The 20862-nt window shown below is 41.9% G+C and overlaps 1 protein-coding gene across 2 annotated transcripts in view; it reads left to right on the top strand.

Annotated features, from left to right (window-relative positions):
- The first annotated feature begins 135 nt into the window (after positions 1–135).
- Positions 136–20862, top strand: part of PLXNB2 (plexin B2) — a 149595-nt gene continuing 128868 nt past the window's right edge. The window contains exon 1 of one of the 2 annotated variants that reach the window (XM_019543463.1): positions 136–214. The gene's annotated coding sequence lies outside the window, so the exon portion shown is untranslated. The remainder of the gene's footprint in view (positions 215–20862) is intronic. The other variant, XM_019543465.1, reaches the window with a different exon arrangement.

Raw genomic sequence — 20862 nt, forward strand, 5'->3', positions numbered from 1 at the left:
AAGCATTCTGAAGCAATATAGAACATCTTGAATTAACATTCTAAATTTCACAAGTTTGAGGAATGAATATAGTTAAATATATAATGACATTTTTACAAACAGTTTTCTTTTCCTTTTTTTTTTTTTTTTTTTTAAGTAAAGCTTAGAAAGGAAGTCTGAAAACCACCCTGGAGAATACTAACTTCAGTGAAGAACAACTAGTGATCAAGTGAGTGTAAGTATTTTTCTTTTTTACAAGTAGAGTAAATGTATAACTGCTAATGATTTGTGTTCAGAAGCCATAGAAATAACTTAGTGAATTAGCAAATTATGCCAGATTGAAGGCCTATTATTTATGCCTGATGCACCTAAAATTCCCATACAATTTAATGCTCAGTTTGTGCATACCAAGAAATCTGGATCAGTATTTAATTGTATGTATTAGTTTTAGATAAGTTTAACATTTTATAATGTTAACTGCATCTATGTTTGTATAAAATGTAAGTATAAATGTTTTATGGAAGGCATGCATACTTAAGTACTATTAACATGGATATTTGCATCAGAAGAGGCAATCTTAGGTTATAAATATCCGTTTAAAATAACTTTAAACATCAGTGAGAAGCCTGAGGAGATTTAAGTCCTTTAAGGAAGATGCATTTTTTTTTCATTATAAAGATAAGTCCTGTTTGACTAGTGTTATAAGGATATCATATTTGCACTGCAACTTTGGCTTTATCATTGGGAAAAATTGCGTAGTTGTTTGAAAACGTGTCTTAAAATAAAATACAGTGCCTAAAGTTTTGAGCTAAGCTCATTGCCATTCACTGGAAGTCATTCTTTTCCAGTAGTTCTCCATCATTAAGCTAAGAGCTCTACTTCATGTTTTAAACCCTTTTAAAATTGTTGTCTTGCCCTTGTCATGTATTAATATGCAAATCACTATTTACTGCATTTGTGATTCATTCTATTCCAGTCCCCATTGAAAGCCTGTATTATTTTTTCCATTACTCCTTTCTCTAGAGTATTTGATATGTGTGGACACTGTCTAGATAGTATATGTACTGTATACAAACAGTTTCTTATGCTCATTACTAGATAAAATCAGAACTAGTAATCTGTTCATTAGACACTACTGCTAATGGAGATTCTCCTTTAGCTTAAGTTTGCTTCTGAAAAAGAAATACTGAGTTACTTGTAGCCTGACTTCTCACCATGGGAGGTTTAAGTAGCTATAATGTGCTGGATAATGATAACCGTGAACTTCTTGCTGCCACGGATTTGTTCCAGCATTTTTATGTACTACATTTTTCCCACGATCTCGCCTCCTGTTTCCCATGGGCTGCCTCATGAGACTTAGGAGCAACTCAGTAAGTCTATCCAAATGGTCTATAAAGTATGGAATATACTGCCACCCTGCTTTGCCTTCTGCCTAACAAAACTAATAGGTCTAACTGCCTGATTTATTTTTTAAAGATACTAATTTATAGTTCATGGAAAAAAATCCTGTTATGAGTACATGGCATCTGAAGAATAGCTGCTAAGGAGGTTTATCTGTAGGCCGCAGGCTTTTCAAACCCATGTTATTGACTGTTTAACTGTAGGAGGATAATTTTCATTGGCATACCTGTGTCTATTGTTATTAGGATCAACTTGAAGTAAGGTAATGAGATTTGACAGTGTGATACATATAGCAAAGTTCTGGTGCCCTGAATGTCCACACAGAATCCACTAGATCCTGCATAAAGACTATGTAGAGTTTACCACTGAAATTAACAGATACAGGATTAAATCTTTAAAAACTCCCAGCATATAGTAGGAGGAAAAACCTGGAAGAATTACGTGAAGGCAATATACATATACCTGCTCAAAAGTCCTGGAAATCTGGAGTTAGATCAAGTCTTTATGAAGACCCTATCTTAGCTAATAATATTTCCTAACAATCTGAATATATGTATGGGTGTTGAACCCTTGGTGTGGACTCCTGTTCTCCTTATTCAGGCCTCATCTAAATTTTGCAGGGAGATGTATCTTAAAAGCATTAAATATATCATTCATGAATGTTTGGCAGTTGCTATATAGTCAAGCTTCTTGATCTATGGGCATACTAGCTAAATCTTTTTTATAGTATTCCAACTAACACTTTTACATTGTGATTGACTGAATTACTTTTCATTTCAATCTCATCATCCTACTCTATAACTGTCTTGGGAAACTTGGGGAAAATGCAATGTTTCCTTTTGCTTTCTCCTACTTATTAAAAAAGGGGAAAGCTTGGCATTTTAAAAGTGAACATGCAACAGTAAACCTCTTAAGACCTATCATTATTTTCAGACTGCGCTCCCAAGTGGAGCCAGAGACAAAAGTTGGTAGGTTGGGAGAATAATATTGCTTCACTGTGTGTTTCCCCTCACAGCAGAGTTCTGTATGTGCTGAAAAGGAAGAAGGGCATGATAAGAGTGTGAAAAAATATAGTAGTAGGGCTAGCTAGGGAAAGAGGACAAGATGGATGAAGGACCAAAGGAATAGAAGAATGGTAACTCCTGGCACGTGATGTTATGATTATGGATGGTGTAGTTAATGTGGGTACAAGGAAGAGAACTGTGTATGTAGGGTTCTGGGAGCAGGCAGGAAATGGGCAAAACACAGGAAACCTGAACTGGGAGTACAAACAGACAAATGAAGATGCTGGAATTAGTCTCTTGCATTAGATTTTGTAATAATCAGACGTCCAGAAAAAATACTGATAATATCTCAATTTTTCCTACTTGTTCCCATAGTTATTTAAAGTTTATGTGCACAGACCTGAGTAAAATGTAGGTTTTGGAGCAGAGACCAGGTTTTCTCATGTTTTCAGCCAAAGCCAAGCCTGCCAGTGACCAGATCCTTATTTTAGAATTCGTGGCATCTACATGAGGCATTTACTGCTGAGTAGACTAATTAGTAAGGATCCTGGACTTCTCTGATTTAAAAAAAAATCAAAAATTCTCTGATAAACCTCCCCAAAATCCATTATTAAAATGAAATGCTGCTATATATATGTGTGTGTGTGTGTGTGTGTCAAGTGAACACAGTTTTTATTGACATATTTACAATTTTAATACAATTTGGCTGCCTACCAGCGTCTCAATCACTATAATAAGATAAATTCTAAATACCTATAAATTCTTTTATTTGATTTTGGGTTTTTTATCATGGAAAATCAGAGCTCCCACTGCCCCGAGCTCACAGAACACAGGTCCAGGCCCCTCAATCCCAAGCCACAGCCCCACAGCTCTGCTGGTGCCCCTCACTTGCCCCTACAGCCCCTCACTCCCCCTTTCCCACAGACTCCCAACCCTGCTGGTGCCCCTGACTCCCTCACCCACAGCCCTCTGCTCGTACCTGCCAGAGAGGGCCCCTAGCTGCCAGGGCTGTAGGGCCAGGGACATGGGTCAGGAGGTCCGTGCTCCCTGCAGCAGTACTCAAGTCCTGGCTGCCGCTTGTGGGATGCAGTGGCTGCTGCAGAGTACCAGAGCACAGAACCTGGATCCCCCCTCAGCCAGCACAGGCCCCAACTCACTCTCTCCCTCCCTGTGGGGACCTCAATCCCATCTCCCTCCCCTGCCAGACATACATGCACGTGGCACCCCCTGCCTGACCACCCTCCTTTCATTCCTCCCAGCCTCTTGCAAGCTGAAACTCTGCCAGCCTGCAGACCTGCTCTTTGCAAAAGTGCAAAATCTGTGCGTTTCTTCATTTAAAATAAAAAAATCCACATTTTTCTCGGGTAAATGTGGAAATCCACATTTTTTTCTGCGGGAAATGAAAAACCCAGATCCTGGCTAATTATCTCTGCAGTAAACATCTTGGCAGAGCTTTAGGCTGGAGGAAAGTAATAAACTTTGCAGCAGACTGGTACTGCACTAGATACTATGTTACAGTGGAGAGATTTACTCCACTGCAGTGCATAGGTAGATACTGACAGGGATATCCCACATAGGAGCACTGTTGTCCTCCAGCCATCCAGCCCCTCTGTGGCACGTTGAGCCAGGTCAAAGCAGCCTTGGCCTGGCATGCTGACCCCCTGTCCCCTTGCCGGCTGGGGCTCCTCTGACTTAGCTCAGTGTGTTATGGTCCCAGGCACATGTGGAAACACAGTATCAGAGAAACAATAAGTGTCGGAGTTTATTGCATCACAGTACTATGCACGTGTGGTCCCCTGGAATCTAGGGCCCCAATAAAAGTTCTTGAGAGGGACTGTGCAGCAGCCGGTCATTGACACTTTTATTGTCTCATCACCTTGTACACGCTCCCACTCTAGTCTCTCCTTTTTTACTGTTCTTTCCTTTGCCCCTGCATTGCAGTCGAAGCACCTTCCTTCTCCTTTTCCAACTGCTCTTCCTCTCCTCTTTCTCCTGCTTCTCCTTGGTTGTCAGAAAGGGAGCAATGAGAACGTGAGAGCTATCAATTATGGAGTATCAACATCAGATCAGTCTGTAGCCACCAGTAGAAGAGATTACAGGAAAGTCCTGCATAGTGAGCGTTCTGGTGCTGGAGTATGCTCAGTTCAGGTGAGCATTTTTGCTGCCACCCTCTAAATATCTGTGCATATGTGTATACTTCAGGCAGGTTTGGAGGTTTATTGATAGGGACAGTAAAAGGCCAAATTAAAATAATTGTTCAAAAGCATGGAGTTGCTTGCGTTCTGCAATGAAACAGTTAAAGAAGCATGTTCTGGATAGGAAAATGGCATTTTCCACTTATTTACCTCTTTCTACATCTTTACCCACCTTATGTAAATGTTTGACCAGTATTACATAAGTATTACAACATCTTTAGGAATGTTTTATGTCACGAACTACATATGAAAATGTAATATATTTGGCACATGTGTTTGTCTCTTCCTCTTCTGTGAGGAGTGAAGCCTATGCCTGTTTGAGAACTGTACTCTGGTCATCAACTCCTGAGCATGGCTTTGTTTAAGAAATACTTGTTAAGGAATACTTGCAAGTGAGAGATTTGAGTAGTAGAGCTTTTTGTTCTCTTTTCTTGTCTTTTTTTTTTATTTCGAGTTCATTTATATTTGACTCTGGACTGGTAGTTTGGCTTAATTTGTTTTTTAAGACCCATTGGGAGATGTTATTGAAGAGAACCCAGATTCCAGAATACGCAACTTATTTTGAGGACTCCATTCATATTCAATGTAATGTTGATCTGCACATTCATCTGTCACTCTAGTATTTCTGTCACATAACTTGTCAGACTGGATTCTGTTTATTTGGTACTTGACTCTAGTAGAGAAAACTATTCTGTTTATTTGGTACTATTCAGACTGTATTCTGTTTATTTGGTACTTGACTGTACTAGAGAAAAAAGTAGAATTTTTTTCCCAGTTAGGAAAGGCTTGGCATCAAATTCAGCATCAAACTATCAATTTGCTTTTAATGCAAAATAACCCTTCCTTAATAGCTGACACTTTGGCTTGCCAGTATGCTTTGCCAATACTGGCTGATATTCGCAAAATACCCATTTCTGGAGTGTTTTGCCCATTTTGTAGATCAAGAAGGAGAAACAATGTTTAGAGTCATATTTTCAAATCTTAGTCATCTGATTGGCTAACTTGATTCTGTGAGGTGCTGGACAGTCTTATCTACCATATTTTTAAGTTGGAGATCTGAGTTTTCAAATCTCTAAAATTTTAGGTAGTCGTTTTGTGCCTAAATATGGATTTCAGTGTTGAGCCCATAGCCCCCAAGTTTAAGAGCATTGATCAGACTGAGCTGCTGTGTACCAAACAGGGGAGCCCATCAAATCCTGAACTAGAACTCTGAATCCTTGGTTCCCAGCTATAAACTTCAGACCCCTGGGCCACTCCTCTCTCCATAGCTGCTGGCAAAGAATGATTTCTTGTTGGAGCAGCAAAAATTGAGGAATGTACAGAACATAAGCAAATTTGGGAGGCTCTTCCTTTGAAGATTATATAAAACGGGTGTGTGAGGGCTGTGCAGTGGGAAGGGTGCTTGAAATTGGAAGAAAAGCCAGACATAACTATAGTTAATTTATCCATCTCCCACTGTCAGCTTGCAAATATAATGGATCCATTTGCTGTTTCTGGTGGCTTTTTGGCTCTTCTATCCCCATGCTGTTGCACAGTCAGCAAAATGGCATAAGTGGGCTAAAAGACAACTAACTTCTTGCTATGCTGCTTAGCCATGACAAAAAATAAGAAAAAGAGCATTGTAATATCCAATAAATGCTGCACATTGAATGAGACGCATTAAAGTATTATAAAGCACTGTTTTAGTTCAAAATTGGCACTATATACAGTGCCTCTGTCTTGAGGATCAACAGGCTGAGCTAACAATGTTACCACCTTCCACTGGGCATTCTCGCTACTGCAGAGCAGGTGGGAAGCTAAATAAAACTGCAGCAAAAGGCTTTTGGTTGAGAGGTTTGTTAAGGGAGGGAAAAACTCAACAAAAAAGGGTCTCAACTGATTGAGCCGTATAGAGCAGGCACATACAACTGAATTAATAGGTGGTATTGTCCACATTTCAAATTCAAAGGACTTTGCTGTTGCCTGGCCCCCACTCATAGTGACTACATGCTTCTGCCTATCACAAAGCCCAAAAGAGAGGGGAAGAGAAGGATTAAAAAAATGTTGACTTGCACATCCAGGATTTGTGTTCGTGCCCTGTGGTCTAATGGTCACTCTGTTCCACTAATGCCTGTGTGTTTTTATTTTTTATAATATCAAGCAGCTGAACTGTTAATGTAGGCTGGCATTAAGGACAGCTTCAGGGGAATTTTGAAGCAAAATTTCAATGCGGCTTACTCTGGGGTGGGACTGTTGCATACTAATGAAAGGTGAATTAAAGAGGAGCAAAGCATAGACCTAATGAAATTAAATAAGTAAATGAGGATGTAGCAGAATAGAATTTCAGATTAGTCTCTCAAGTTACTTTTTTTTTAATTGAATTGTCTCTTTGCTAGTTAACTAATAATAACAGGTTCATCGAAAGCCTGTATTCTCCCTCCTATATTCACACACACACACATACTCCCCCTAAATTTGATAGAACAAAAACTTTTTATTGCCCATAAAGTTCCTTTCTCATAATCTATAGTGAGACAGGGGAGTGGAATGCTATCAAGTTAGTTAGCTCAATTTCAGTCATAAGTAAAGAGGCATTAAGTACACTCTTTCATAGACCAAACAGGTTATAATGTTCATTTGTGACGCATGATAGATCTGACACCATGTTTCTTGTAGCAAATCAGGAGCTTGTTGAATTAAGAATATTAAAGCTCTTTTTTTTTTTTTTTTTTGCTATAAAAAGTCAGTGTTCTTTGTTGAACCTTCAAAATTTTCTCTGTAGAAATTTGATTAAATTGATTATAGATGTTAAATATAATTTCAAAAAAAGTCCTGGCTTGTGGCTGTCTTCAGAAAACTGATTTTTTTTTCACGTTAAAATACAATTTTGGAAGATCTAAGCACCCAGAGTAAACTCCAACATAGCATTTTTTCTGGTGTTTCTCCTCTTGATGGAAGGACCATAATCTTATTTAGTACTTAAATGAATCTTTTACACACACTATTTGGTATTACAATTAAATCTCCATGCAGCTTTGTTCTAAGATGTTATGCACCTTTTTCTCCACGTATTTTTAACTCCTGGGCAAAAAAAGTATTCTCAACTGACCACTCATGTTCAAGTCAGAGTAAAACCAAATCTTTTTGTTTCCGACAAGTGTGAACAAATATTTGTAATTACTAACATGGTATGATTCTGCTGCTTTTCTTATTTATGATTGCTGCTGTTGAGTATTACAGTGTTTGTACCACAGGCATAGCAAGGCAGCTTCACACTTGGGGCAGCCATGGTACCAATGGTGGCAGCAGTTTTTAGCTTCTCCAGTCCCCCTTATCCCCCCCCCCCCACAAAAGGGGGCACCCAAGGCTGCTGCCCCAGTCACCCCTCCTCAGTTACACTACTGATTTGTACTACTGGTACAGAGGAAGCATGTGAACATGTGATGGCTACTGTGATAGTGGGATTACAAATAAATTAATTATTTATGAGTCCCATTCAGTTTGGGGGTAATTCACCACTGTCAAGGAATCCAGATTTGTGTGGAGATCTCTGTAGGGATTGAAAGGACAATGCAGCCTCCTTCCCCTCCCCTCTCCCTGCTTCGTGGCTTTCTGTTGCAGCCTACAAGCTAAGAATAATGGCCACCATCACACTGCTACCCTCTTATGTACAGCTTTCAAACATTGGATCTCCATAATTGCATAAACTACATTCCAAACCCGATACCACTAGCTTATTTGGGTTAGGTGCAGAGACCCCCTCGGGTGCAAAGGAGTTATGGAGACCACTTAAACCTGGCAATTTAAGAGCTATAGAGGGTTTGGTTGCAGGCCCCTCTGTACTTCAGACTATTTCAGCCTTTTGTTTTACCGTGGTGATTTAAGTGATTGTTTGATATGAACAGATGTGAACTGAAGTATTATAATGATAAATGAAAACAGCTTACATTAACATGTTGATTTGTTTGGGATATGCCACCTCTGCTACTCTTTGCCTTTGCCACTGCTGTTGTGCTAACAAACATGAGAAAAAGCCCTAGGCGCTCAGGATGTTACTTTTTTTGTGCTGTTTATATGAATATATTTATAAAGCTAGTCTATTCTCCTCCATTTACATTTGTTCCGGGGGGGATGAACCAAGCCCCAGTGTCACGGTGGGCTGGGGTGGCAATTAAACACGAAAACAGGCCGGGTTTTCTGGCGAGGAGAACTGAGGCACAGAAGCGTAGTGGTTTCTTGAACAAGATAAAATTTATTTAACTTATGCTCAGATGCGTAGGAAACGATGTCTTCAGTTACAGTAACAACAAATACAACAAAGGGGTCTGACCCACGAGGTTCACAGTGAGCCCTTGCTTTCTAGCCGCAGGAGATAGGTGCAGCTGCCCACTGTTAGTCCCAGGGCTGGTCAACAGCTCATGAATTGGGAAACAAACAAACGAAGCTGTAACGCGTAGAACGATATGATGTGATGCCAGTCCCAGATGATGGACAGTCGGGTAGTTGGAGAATACTGCCAAGGTCAGGATGCCGAGATGACGAGGTGAGGTCGGAGTGAGATAGTCCAAATCGTAGTCGGTAATCGGTGAAAATCAGTCGGAGACCAGGAAATCAAAACCGCAATCAAATCTAGTAGCACAAAGTGCCAATCAGGGGAGAAGATCAATAGGCCCTAAAGCCTGACTGATAGACAGTCCCTGAAGCACCAGCCTCTGCCTCCAGCTAGCGCAATCTCCCCCCCTGAAGGAGGGGCTCATTAGTCTTAAATATGAATTTATTAGCCAATCAAATCATTCTTCAAACAGAAAGTTCTAGCCAGATTACCTCATGCTATAGAAAGACTGAGCATGCGTCAGATCAGGGCTCGGTTGTTACTGCACATGAGCAACACAGAAAACTGGGTCATGGTTGATTGACAAGCCCAAAGGTCATAGAAAGGGCAGTTCTGATCCTGTATGGAGTTTTCCACTCTCAGTCAAACTAAGTTCAGGCATTGGCAGCACCCATATTAAAAATTTTGCTTCAACAACATTTAAAGTTATATTTATGAACTGTTGAATTAGTTCCATTAATGTATTTAATCAATGAGCATTCTTGCTGTTTAGGATTCCAACAAAAATTTAATTTTTGTCCCCTCTTGTAATTTTTACACCTCTTTTCTGACTTTTAAGGTAATTACCCGTTAAGTAACTCATTTATTGTTAACCTTAAACATTTTTAGACAAAAGATTTGGTTATTTGAATATAGCTACATTTTCATATGTTAATAGGTTTCATACAATATTTAAATCTATTATTCTTACTTCTTAAATTATGTGACAACTCTTTTGGGGTTAATGACCCAAAACAGGAAGGAAAAAATATGTATATTTATACACCAACATTATTGTTGTAAGGCTCTTCCGTCTTTTTGATATGTTATTTAAATAAATATATGCACTATTTTTATCCTCGCTTAAAACTTGGTTTCTTTCCATAGAAAAACCTTAGTTTAATTTGTGGCTAGCACAAATGAACATAGAATTAAATTATAGTCTGCTGGAGTTTCTTGAGTTCAGAGATGAAGCATTAATCAGTGTTTACGAAAGCTGATTATTTTTAACGGTGTCTTGAATTTTCCAGACAACTTGATTGATCAGCAACAATATTTCTTCAGATTTAATGTCTTTAAAGGCAGAGTAAAAATATACTGTTTTTTCTGAATCTATTTTTTCAGCATGGGGGAAGGGCAGTTTGTGGGAATAACTAGAAAAAAATATGTAGATTTGGGAGTGGTTATCAACCTGAGTTACCTGAAAGAAGATTTCTTTGTGGAAATACAGCATTTAGCAGTTATGGCCTGTATCATAAGAGCTGGGTTCCAGTTAAGGTTTGAATTGTGATGAGCAAAGCATAGACCTAATGAAATTAGATAGGTAAATAAGGATGTAGCAGGCTAAAATTTCAGATTAGTCTTTCAAGTTACTTTTTTTTTAATTGAACTATCACATTTCTAGTTGTCTAATGAGTTTGCCTATGTCTTCTGACTCCTTTTCTGTGAGGTTTCCTAATTTATCCCTTTCCTACTTCCTCCAACCTTTGATAGTAGAGTAGTCTTCTAAAGACAAGAGGTAGACATACCATTACTAAAGCAAGCTCCTACTGAGGACATAAGTCTTTCATTTACAATGAATGCAGTGTTCTATGTTTGACCCCACCTGATAGAACTCTATCTTACATATCTTTAAATTTAGTTTTCAACCTGTTTGTATGGGCCATGGTTCACTAGGAAGGATTTGATACTTTGGTTTCAGTCCTTCAAGGGCATTGGACATTACAGCGGGGTATTAAATTCATTGCCAATGATGTTTGTAGAGCTCTGTTATCATCTGTTCATACTGGTCTGTTGGATGTTAGGTGTGTTCTTGCTTCATGTTACATCCGTTGCAGTTTTACAGTAGTGCTAACACTCATTACTAGGTAGAGTGAGTAGCTGCAATCAGACCTTGCTGCCTCATAGTAAAACGTTCTCATCTGAGAGGAAAACATAAGAATTCTCTACTTTTAAAATGTGGTAAATGTTGTTGAACCACTATGCCGGTTGTATCCAGATTGCCGACCCAAGACCATTTGGAAAAGCTGACCAAAACTTTTCAACTGACACATTAAGGAGGTATGGGTTGGATGAACTGAATGTAAGGTGAATAGAAAGCTGGTTGGATCATCGGGCTCATAGGGTAGTAGTCAGTGGTTTGATGACGAGCTGGTAGTCAGTATCAAGTGGAGTGCCCTAGGGGTCAGTCCTGGGGCTGGTTTTGTTCAGTATCTTCCTCAATGACATGGCAGATAGGATGGAGTGAATCCTTGCAAGTTTGCAGATGATACCAAGTTGTGAGGAATAGTAGATGCACTGGAGGGTAGGGCTAGGATTCTGAGAGACCTCAAGAAATTGGAGGATTGGACCAGAAGAAATCTCATGAGGTTCAATAAAGACAAATGAAAAGTCCTGCACTTAGGTCAGAACAATCTCATGGACCAGAATAGGCTGGAGACTGATTGGCTAAGCAGCAGCCCTGCAAAATAGGACCTGGGGGTTGCAGTGGGCAATAAGCTGGATATGAACCAACAGTGTGCCCTTGTTGCAAAGAGAGCTAATGGCATACTAGGCTGCATCAGTAGGAGCATTGCCAGCAGATCAAGGGGAGTGATTATTCCCCTCTATTTGGCACTGGTGAGGGCACATTTGGAACACTGTGTCCAGGTTTGGGCTCCCCACCGCAGAAAGGATATGGCAAATTGGAGAGCGAGTCCAGCAGAGAGCAACTAAATTGGTTAGGAGTCTGGGACATAACTTCTGAAAAGAGGCTGAGAGAACTGGGTTGATTTAGTTTGGAGAAGAGAAGACGGGGGGGCATTAATAGCATCTTTAAGCTATCTGAAGGGTGGTTCCAAAGAAGACGGGGTTGGGCTTCTCAGTGGTGGCAGATGACAGAACAAGGAGTAATGGTCTCAAGTTGCCACAAAGGAAGTTTAGCCTAGATATTAGGAAAAGTTTTTTAGGGGGGTGGGGTGGGAAGCAAAGCACCAGAATGGGCTACCCAGAGGGGCTGTGTAAACTCTCCATCCTTGGAGATTTTGAAGACCTGGCCAGACAAAGCCATGACTGGGATGATATAATTGAGGATGGTCCAGCTTTGAGCAGGGGATTGGACTGGATGACCTCCTCATGTCTCTTCCAACCCTAATTTTCTATAGTTCTGTGTGTTTTACATAATGTAACTTTAAACCCACTCTGCCAGAGGAGGTAGGTTCAGACCATAGTAAAAAAGTTTGGAATTCAAAATTATTGGGCTGCTAACCCTGTTTGACTAAAGCAATGGTTTTACATTGTATTGTCCCCATACTTGTGATCTTGTACGCAGTGCTGTGCCTGGGTACCTTCACCTGTACCTTATTTGCACCCACTCAGCCCCCCTGCCCCCCCAAGCACAGATCCCCAAAGAAGGATCACTGCAGGCTTCCCCCCCTATGCCAGGCACAGCCTGGCTGGGGGTCTGGAGTCAGGTGGGGTGTGGGGGTATTTTTCCCCCCCCACTCTGTTCTCCTCTGTCTGCTGGCCTGCTGTCTGGGCAGGTTACATGGGCAGGTAATTGCTCTGGCCCCCAGATGCAGGGAATCCCTAAATGGGGGCTTTACTCCCCCCTGCCCAAGCCGGGAGCTGAGGCAATCACCTGGCCACACCCCTTCCCTGTCTGGCAGGTCAGGTGAGGAGGGAGTTTGGGGGAATGGGGGGGGTCCCCCACTGTAGACTCCCCCCCTCCACACCTGAGGGTGCTGGGGGAATGGAGCTGGGGAGGGGGTTCTGTTTCCGCCCCCTACTCTCCCTGCTCAGCTGGCCCACTGGCCATGGAGTGGGTGGGTGATCACCACAACTGTGGTTGGGGAAGAGGGAGAAATGCCGTACTGGGGCCTTTCCCCTATCTCTCTGTTCCAGGGGGACCCTGGCTAGGGGTGCCAGGTTCCACCCCCCTCCCCCTCTAGTCAGCTGGCCCAGTCTGAGGAGGGCATGTGCCTAGGGGGACCAGCTCTGGGCAAGGAGGGAAAGGGTAAGTAACAGCCCTCTGGGGCCTTCCCCCCCTTCCCCTGTACCATGGTCCTGGCTGGGGGTCCAGTGGTGGGGGGGATTCCCCCTTATCCTCCCCTCAGTTGGCTGGAGGCTGATGAGGAAGTGTGGCTGGGGGAATTGCCCATCACCTGCCTTTGTACAGTGGCCAGAAGGCTGTGCTCTAGTGCTGCCCCTGCCCCTGGTATGGGCCACTGGAGGTTCTGTCTGTCTTCCAGGTCTGCAAAGTGAACGTTAGTTCACTTCCTTATTGGCTCAATCTAGGCAATTTACAGAAACCTGCAAAGATTAAATCTATTCAGCCTCAGGCATTTTGTCTTTCTGTACTTAGTTTGAGAGGTTTTTCATGAAATGGAAAGACTGCCTAAAGGAATTTGAATTGGCAAAATGCAGTTTGATCCTTCCTTAGAGGCCTGTAGCAGGACAAATTGAGCAAGGAAGGTGTATGGTCAGAGCAACAGGGGAATGTGCTGATTCATTTCATTCCCATCCATGTGACATTCTACATGCTAAGATGTCACATCTGACCTACTGTATTTAAACCTACTGTCTAAAAAATTTTTATCAATAAAAAAGTCATTGTGGCAGATAATGTTCAGCCAGTTGGATTATGGACTTTAGCTTGTGTGTAAATATTGGTGAGTTTAGTATTCAGTCTGGTTTCTGACTCTGTCTTTTGAGCTATGCTGCTTGAGAGAGACATGCATCTTTTTGCAGGGTAAGAAGTATTACCAAAGGAGTTGCAAATCAAGTACTTGGTTTTACTTGAAAGGAACAGCCAGTAAAGACATGTCTGAGAGAGATACTACAGTCACGCGATCTCCATTAATGGAAATAACTGTTTGAAAAGTTTTTCTTTTAAACTGTCAAGTACTTGGAACATGAAAATCAGAAATTGATATAGACTGGCACTGAAGATAGATACTCTATATACTATTTCCTAGTGTCCCTGTATGCCAAGGTTTAGAAACAATTTACAAAACTAAATTAGTTAACTCATTATCTTTAATGACTATGGAAATATGAAAATAGAAGGCAGTGTAGATTTGCTTTTTACAGACTTTGATTAGTCTAAAAGGTTCAATCTACCCTGCCTTCTACTTGACTCGGACTAACATAGCTAACTACGTCTCTCTAATCAAAAAAATAACAAGACTGTGCGAAGGTAGGTATCTTCCCATGAAAGGAGGGTAGAGTGTGACAGATGGACTGGGATTATACACAAGTTTTTTCTGAAGGCAGCCTGCCTGTTGGCTCTGATAAAGATGAAAGGTGGCACTTCTGCTCCAAATCCAGGTTACCTTCTAAAATTCTGTACCTTCTATGTCTGCCTAAGAGTGTTAAGCATGTAAGAGGTTAAGGATCTTTTATTTGATCATTTGCCTTTATTTTGGCAAAATTATCTACGAAACCAACCTGATTAAACTGTGGTGGCTGGGCCCATTGCTGTCTGACTCACTTGATGAAAACAATACTCTGACCTTCTGAAAAGGCAAAGGAAAGTGATTTCATCCTACTACTAGACAGACTTCAGTCCTCTTCTGAAGTCTGTGAAGCAGCTGGTGAGAGGTGCTGTGGTCACAGACTGGGATGAATGCTGAGTTTGCACAAGGTATAATTAAAGTCACTTGCTACATGTTTACGTTCAAACTTCAATGCATGGCACTTGCAGCATTATTCTTTCAAGTTCTTTGCTGGAATTGAACTGCCTCCTCCCCCTTTTCTGTCAATATATGGTGATGTCTCTTGAGAAGCAAGGAAGTCTGACAGAGCCAGCATGTTTATTGCTCGAACCCATCTTCTGGGTTTCATAATTTATATTTATAATATTCCTACACATGAACAGTGAGCTATATAGCATTGCAGACTACAGAAAAATATGGAAATAGAACCTTTTTCTTAAGGATGTGTCCTTGGGATATAGATAGATAGATATAGATAGATATACAGATATTTAGATATATATATCTATATATAGATATATATGTCATAGTATGCAGGTGTTAGACTAGGGATGGTTAGACTTTGCTCTAAGTTCTTGATTCTTGTCTCCCTTCATTTGCCTTTGCTCACTAATAGATAAGCACTGGGAAGTGCAAGTTAGCATAAAATGAAGTCATAAGGGTAAATCTTATTAAAATTGTTTCTCTGTCTGTGTGTGCATTCTCTGTAAATTGGATTACCAAATGCTTTTTCACAAGGTTAGCTTGCTTGCATTATGAGTGAAAGATTATTTTATACATCTGAATAAAGACCAAGTTAAGCTGTTAAATGCAGCTGTCAGAAATAATTGGGAAACTTCTGGTTTGTGCCTTGGTTTGAGGGCTGTCTGTCAACCTTCCTTCATTTTTATTCTGGATAAGTAAACATCCGTTCCCTAAAGGGATCGAAATAAGAGTGGAAGTACCGTATTATGCCTACTTCAATCAGTGAATTCTTTTGGAATCTCATTGAAGTTGAGATTTCTGTTTGTAATAAAGATAAATATCAATGTATGAAAGCCAGATCAGGAGAGCAAAAACTCCTGGTGTCTTAAAAATGTACTACTCTGGTGGAATTAAGATTTTGGAAGAGCCTCACAATCTGCAGAACATGCAAAGAGCATGCATAAATCTTTGGGGAGTTGTGTTTAGAGAGGAGTAACTCGCTCTGTGGAGAGCAAGCCTGCTCAGCAAGAGTGGCCTACTGGTGGTATTTATGGCCTTTGTGGATAATGGAAGCAGAAAGGAATTGATCTGGTTGAAGTAGTGTTTGTGGGTTTTTTATAGATAACCGAAAAAGTCTGTGCATGGCTAATTGGGTGAGGAGAGTGTAATTCACAGAAAATCAGTAGCAGTGGGGTATTATCAGTCTTTTGAGAGGATCCATTTATACCCACAGGAGACTGCAAGGAAACATCTGAGCATAATAGAAAAAAAATTACTATGTGTTATTGCTTGCAGGAAGTAACAGAAGGAAAGAAATCTAACAGCAAGAGATGTACTGTGCAATATGACCCACTCTTGCTCTTTGTAACATGGATATCCAGGAGACGGAGCAAATCCATGCCACAATGACAAACTGCTCAAGACTAACAGTGATACTTTTTAGGGGTGTGCCATATTCGATTTGGATTCAGCCTGAATTGGGGACAGTGATTCGATTAGATGATTCAGATCACTGTCCCAATTTGATTCGGCTGAATCCAAATCTGAATATTCGATGCTGATTCAGAGAGTCAGCAATTCGGGCATAGACACAGCTTTAAATGTTTTTTCTACATTCATCAAGGTACCAGGCACAGCTCATGAATGCTGCGATTGTGGGGCAGATGGGACATCCCACAGGAGCATAGAGCCCTTGCTGAGCTAGGAAGCATCCCACAGGAGCCCTCACCAAGCTCAGAGTGCTTCTGGTCCACTTCTGGTCCACTTCTGGGTCTGCCACCGAGCATGCTGGGGACCATCCCCTGCGCGCTGGTGGGACACTCCATCCGCCCCACCATCTCAGTATTCACAAGCTGCCTGGTATCCTGAGGTACGTAGAAAAAACATTTAAAGCTGTGTCTGTGTCCAAATCATTGAATCTCCAAACCGATTTGGAGGATGCTGATTCGTTTCAGAGAGATTAAAGGGTCTCCTGATTTGATGTGGATTTGGAGATTCAGCCGCCAAATTGGGCCAAGTCGCCGCCAAATTGAATCGGCAACCAAAGCTTCACACAGCCTTAATACTTTTAGCACACAAGAGGAAAAGGAATAGAAGATAAAACAATGCATGCAGTACTAAAGACAAAAAGTAGGCCTCTCCTACACTTCTCCCAATGTCAAGAAATTTATGTCAAGAAACCTGAAAAAATAGCAGTGTGCATCATGAGGTATATTAAATAATTAATTTAGTGATCTTGGAGTAAGAAAATAAAAGAAACTAACAAAGAGACTGGACATAAGGGAAGCAGGAGCAAGAGAAGAGACAATATCTTGGAACTCTTATTTGATTCCTTTTAAAGGTGTCTGTGAGCGTATGCTCTTCCTTAGTAGGGACAAGTTCTCATAGCTTTGTAGCACTGGTACTGTTAAAGAAATAGTTGCTTGGAGAACCTAAAAGCAGCTGGTGGCTAGTGGGTAGGGAATCTAAAATGTGTTTGATCACCTGGGAAGACCATTTTGCACTGTTGAAAATGCCACACCTGTATTCAGTACAACATAGTAGCTATACTATGAAACAACATACAGATACATATTTGGCAAATGATTTGCCAAATATATACATAGCTTTACATAGGGAAAGCAGTAATGGTGAATTGAAAAGGAAATAAATTGTTTGCAGAGTCCTAATAAAGGAAGAGATACTGAGGTGCGTGTCATTTGCATTTATTTTTGTCATTGATACTATTTCATCAGTGAGTAGTAGTATGTTGAATAAGCAGAATGGGGCTTCTTTTTGAACATCATCTCTACAGGTAATCTTGCAAAGTGCATAGTTACTAGTCTCAAGGCAAAGTACAAAGGTGAGAGTTGGCAAAATATTGCCTACCATCTTGAGTAACTAATTGCATGGGATGGTAAATTTCTGTTGATAAATGAGAATTGAACTAGTCTGTTAACATTTTTTTTTTAGTACTGTATCAGCCTTAAGAGATGGGTGGAAGTCACAGTGGTTTATGTGGTTGAAAACACACACACGCCCACTTTCATAATTAAAGAAACCACTTTTAGTAACATGACTGAACATGTTAAAGGGGTGGTGGTATAGAGAGGTGTCTGGAAATTCTGCAAGTCCCAAAAAGCTTAACGGTATCAAGGAGTCTGAGTACAGGGTGAATGTGTTCATGTCTATATGCTCTGGGCAAATGGGCTTACTGTATGCAAGCGGGCATACAAATGGAGAAACATGAAGGTATGTGGGATGAACTAATCTCAGAGCTTTTGTGTATAAAATGTCTATCCGTGCTTAATACGCTCTTACTGAAATGTACTGCCCGATGACAGAAATGTCGATTTGTAGGTGGACTCTGACATACCTGACCAGAGAGCAGAAGTACTGGTGTCATAGAAGATTGTTAGTTTATTTCTCTGTATACAACTGTGCGAATTTGGAGCTTGCCAAGTTCATTCTCTTACGCAGCAAGTAGTATCGTGAAAGAAGACAAGGTATCATGATTCTAAAAAAGTATGTTGTAACTGTATATCGCTTAATATTTTGTTTTCACATCTGGGTGGATTTAATACCTTTGATTTTCTGTGAAGTATATTAGGAGAGAGTATCTGCCAAAGGAACCAACTGGCTGCATTAGGTTCTATTCTATGAAAACAATCATGCTATGCAAAGCACATGTCAAATAAATGGCCTGACTGTACTTAGTAAATATTATTCTGGAATAGTGTTAAATTTCTAAAGTGATGTGCCAATGCTAATTAATCTTTCACTTCCCCCGGATCAGTGTTTCACATATAGAGAGAGATTAAGACACAGAGCAAGGTTAAGGGGTTTCACTTAAACAGTGAGTCAGTGAATGAGTCAGGGTTAGAACTGAGAAATTTTGGGCCCTCAGCTCTGTCTGTATTGTCCTGAAGTACAGACTATGAAACTTGCTCCTATTTCATACAGTCACACTTGGCACTCAGTTCTCAGTGATTCTTTTGTACAGATGCTTTCAGAAATGATATATGTTTTTTCTTGTTGCTTTTGCATGGGTGTTATTTCTTTGTCCTGCTCTGGTTCCCTCTAAATTTTGAGTTGCTCTCTGTGGGGATCAACAGCCTAGAGATCACCATGGCAACTTTAGGAAAATGCATACTGCAGACTCGAAGCTTCATTGCTGTTATCCCTGGGAGAGTTCTTATGATCTGTGGACTTCCCAGACTAATGGAGTAGGGGAGGGGGCAGGGGGTCAGTAAATGAGGGAGCTGTGTGTAACGTGAATATTAGACCCTTTTCCATGGAATTTCTGGGGCGCTGTGTTGATATTCAGTGATGTACAGCAACAGTATCTAGCATTTCCATGGTATGCTCCTGCGCTTCTCCTTTTTATACACTAATCCCTCTCTGTTCTTCACATAATTCTACCATTAGTGTCTTATTTCTGAGCTCTTCTCATTTTCGCTCAAGAATATCATGGAAGCCATTGAAAAGGGAAAGATTGTGTTTTGGTGGTAAAGGCTAAGAATTTGTTGGCAAGAAAACATGACCACAAATATTATATCATATATTTAAAAAGAGCAAGTGCTCACATCCCTGCTGTTTCCTAATGATCTTTAAAAAAAAATATTTAAGGAACCATGTGGTGGGTGTGAGGGAATGGGTTCTCTCCAGCTATGGGAAGTGATTTAAAACTGGATGTTAGGGCATTGCCATCTGGGAAGAGAATTAAAAACTGTCATATTTTGATTGTGGGTATGTGACCATGGTGGGGGGTTGTTATGCAACTGAACTGAGGAGTGTAAAGTATTCCAGTATAGGGAGATGCCTTACAGCTCCAGGCCAATTAACTTAAGGGCTAAATCTACAAAAGGGCTTAGGCATTGCAATAGTCAGCATAATGCATAGTTAAGTTCCTGGCTCTTGATGTGGCTCCTTGGTGAAGTCTGCTCTACAGTAGAGAGCAGGAGCAGGTGAAATACAGCCTATGAGCAGAGGGTCTTTGTCCAGCCCACAGTGGGTCCCTCAGTCCTGCCTGGATCAGGCACCATCCCGCCATGGATTGTCCTGCTGCCCCCTGGGCACACAGCAGGGCTGGGGTGGCTCTGCAACTGGACGGTCTTTCTAGGCAGCTCAGGCAGCAATGGCCCCTTCTGGCTGCCACTGCCCCCAGCCCCACGGTACTGGTATGCATAGCCCCCAACCCATCCCACCCCGCACCTGCTCCAGACTCACCCACCCAGGCTGAGCAGCAGCAGCAGCCAGGTGGAAACTGTTGCTCAGTGCAGAGGAAAAGTGCTTCCTCCCCATTGCCACTGCCAGGCTCTTCCTGCTGCAACCACCTGGAGCTTGCACTGGGCTACCCTGTGGCTGCTCTACACTGCCACCGTTAGCCCACTGGGCATCCTGGAGGCAGCAGTGATAGTGGCAGAGATGCGAGGCAGCCCAGTGTGGGTTCTGGGAAGCTGCAGCAGGAAGGGCCTGGCGGCAGGAAGGGTGAGGGGCTGCCTTTCCCCTGTGCTGAGAAACAGTTTCTGCTCAGCCACCACCTCTGCTTAGCACAGGTGAGCCTGGAGCAGGTCCCGGGTGGCACGGGCTGGGGTTATGCGCACAGGATCCCACTGGTACCATGGGCCTAGAGCAGTAGCTGCGGCAGCTGGGTGGGCGGTGCGGAGCAGGAGCGTTGTGGGCTGGGTTCGGAGCTGGGCGCGTGGGTTCTGGCTGCTCTGCTCCCACTGTGGTGAGTCCGGGGTGGGCACAGGGCAGGGCTGGGGCTGCGTGTTGTTGGCAGTGAGGCACTGTAGGGCATACAGGCTCTGGGCTTTCACAGGGCAAGGATGGGTGCTGACCAGCTATGGGGGGGGCATGTGCGGGGAGCTCCCATGCACACCCCACTGTACCCACAGACCCTCCCCCACAACCACACCCTGCTCTACATACAATCGTACGCCCCACTAATCGCACCCGCCCACACCCACTCTACATGCACCTCCCACACACCCTTGTACCTGTGGGGGGGAGCTCTGCTCACTGCTACATATGCGCGTGTGCACACGTGCGTGCACACCCACACACACCCCCCA

Source organism: Crocodylus porosus, unplaced genomic scaffold (genome assembly GCF_001723895.1).
Source record: "Crocodylus porosus isolate Cpor-Errol unplaced genomic scaffold, CroPor_comp1, whole genome shotgun sequence".
Lineage (NCBI taxonomy): Eukaryota > Metazoa > Chordata > Crocodylia > Crocodylidae > Crocodylus > Crocodylus porosus.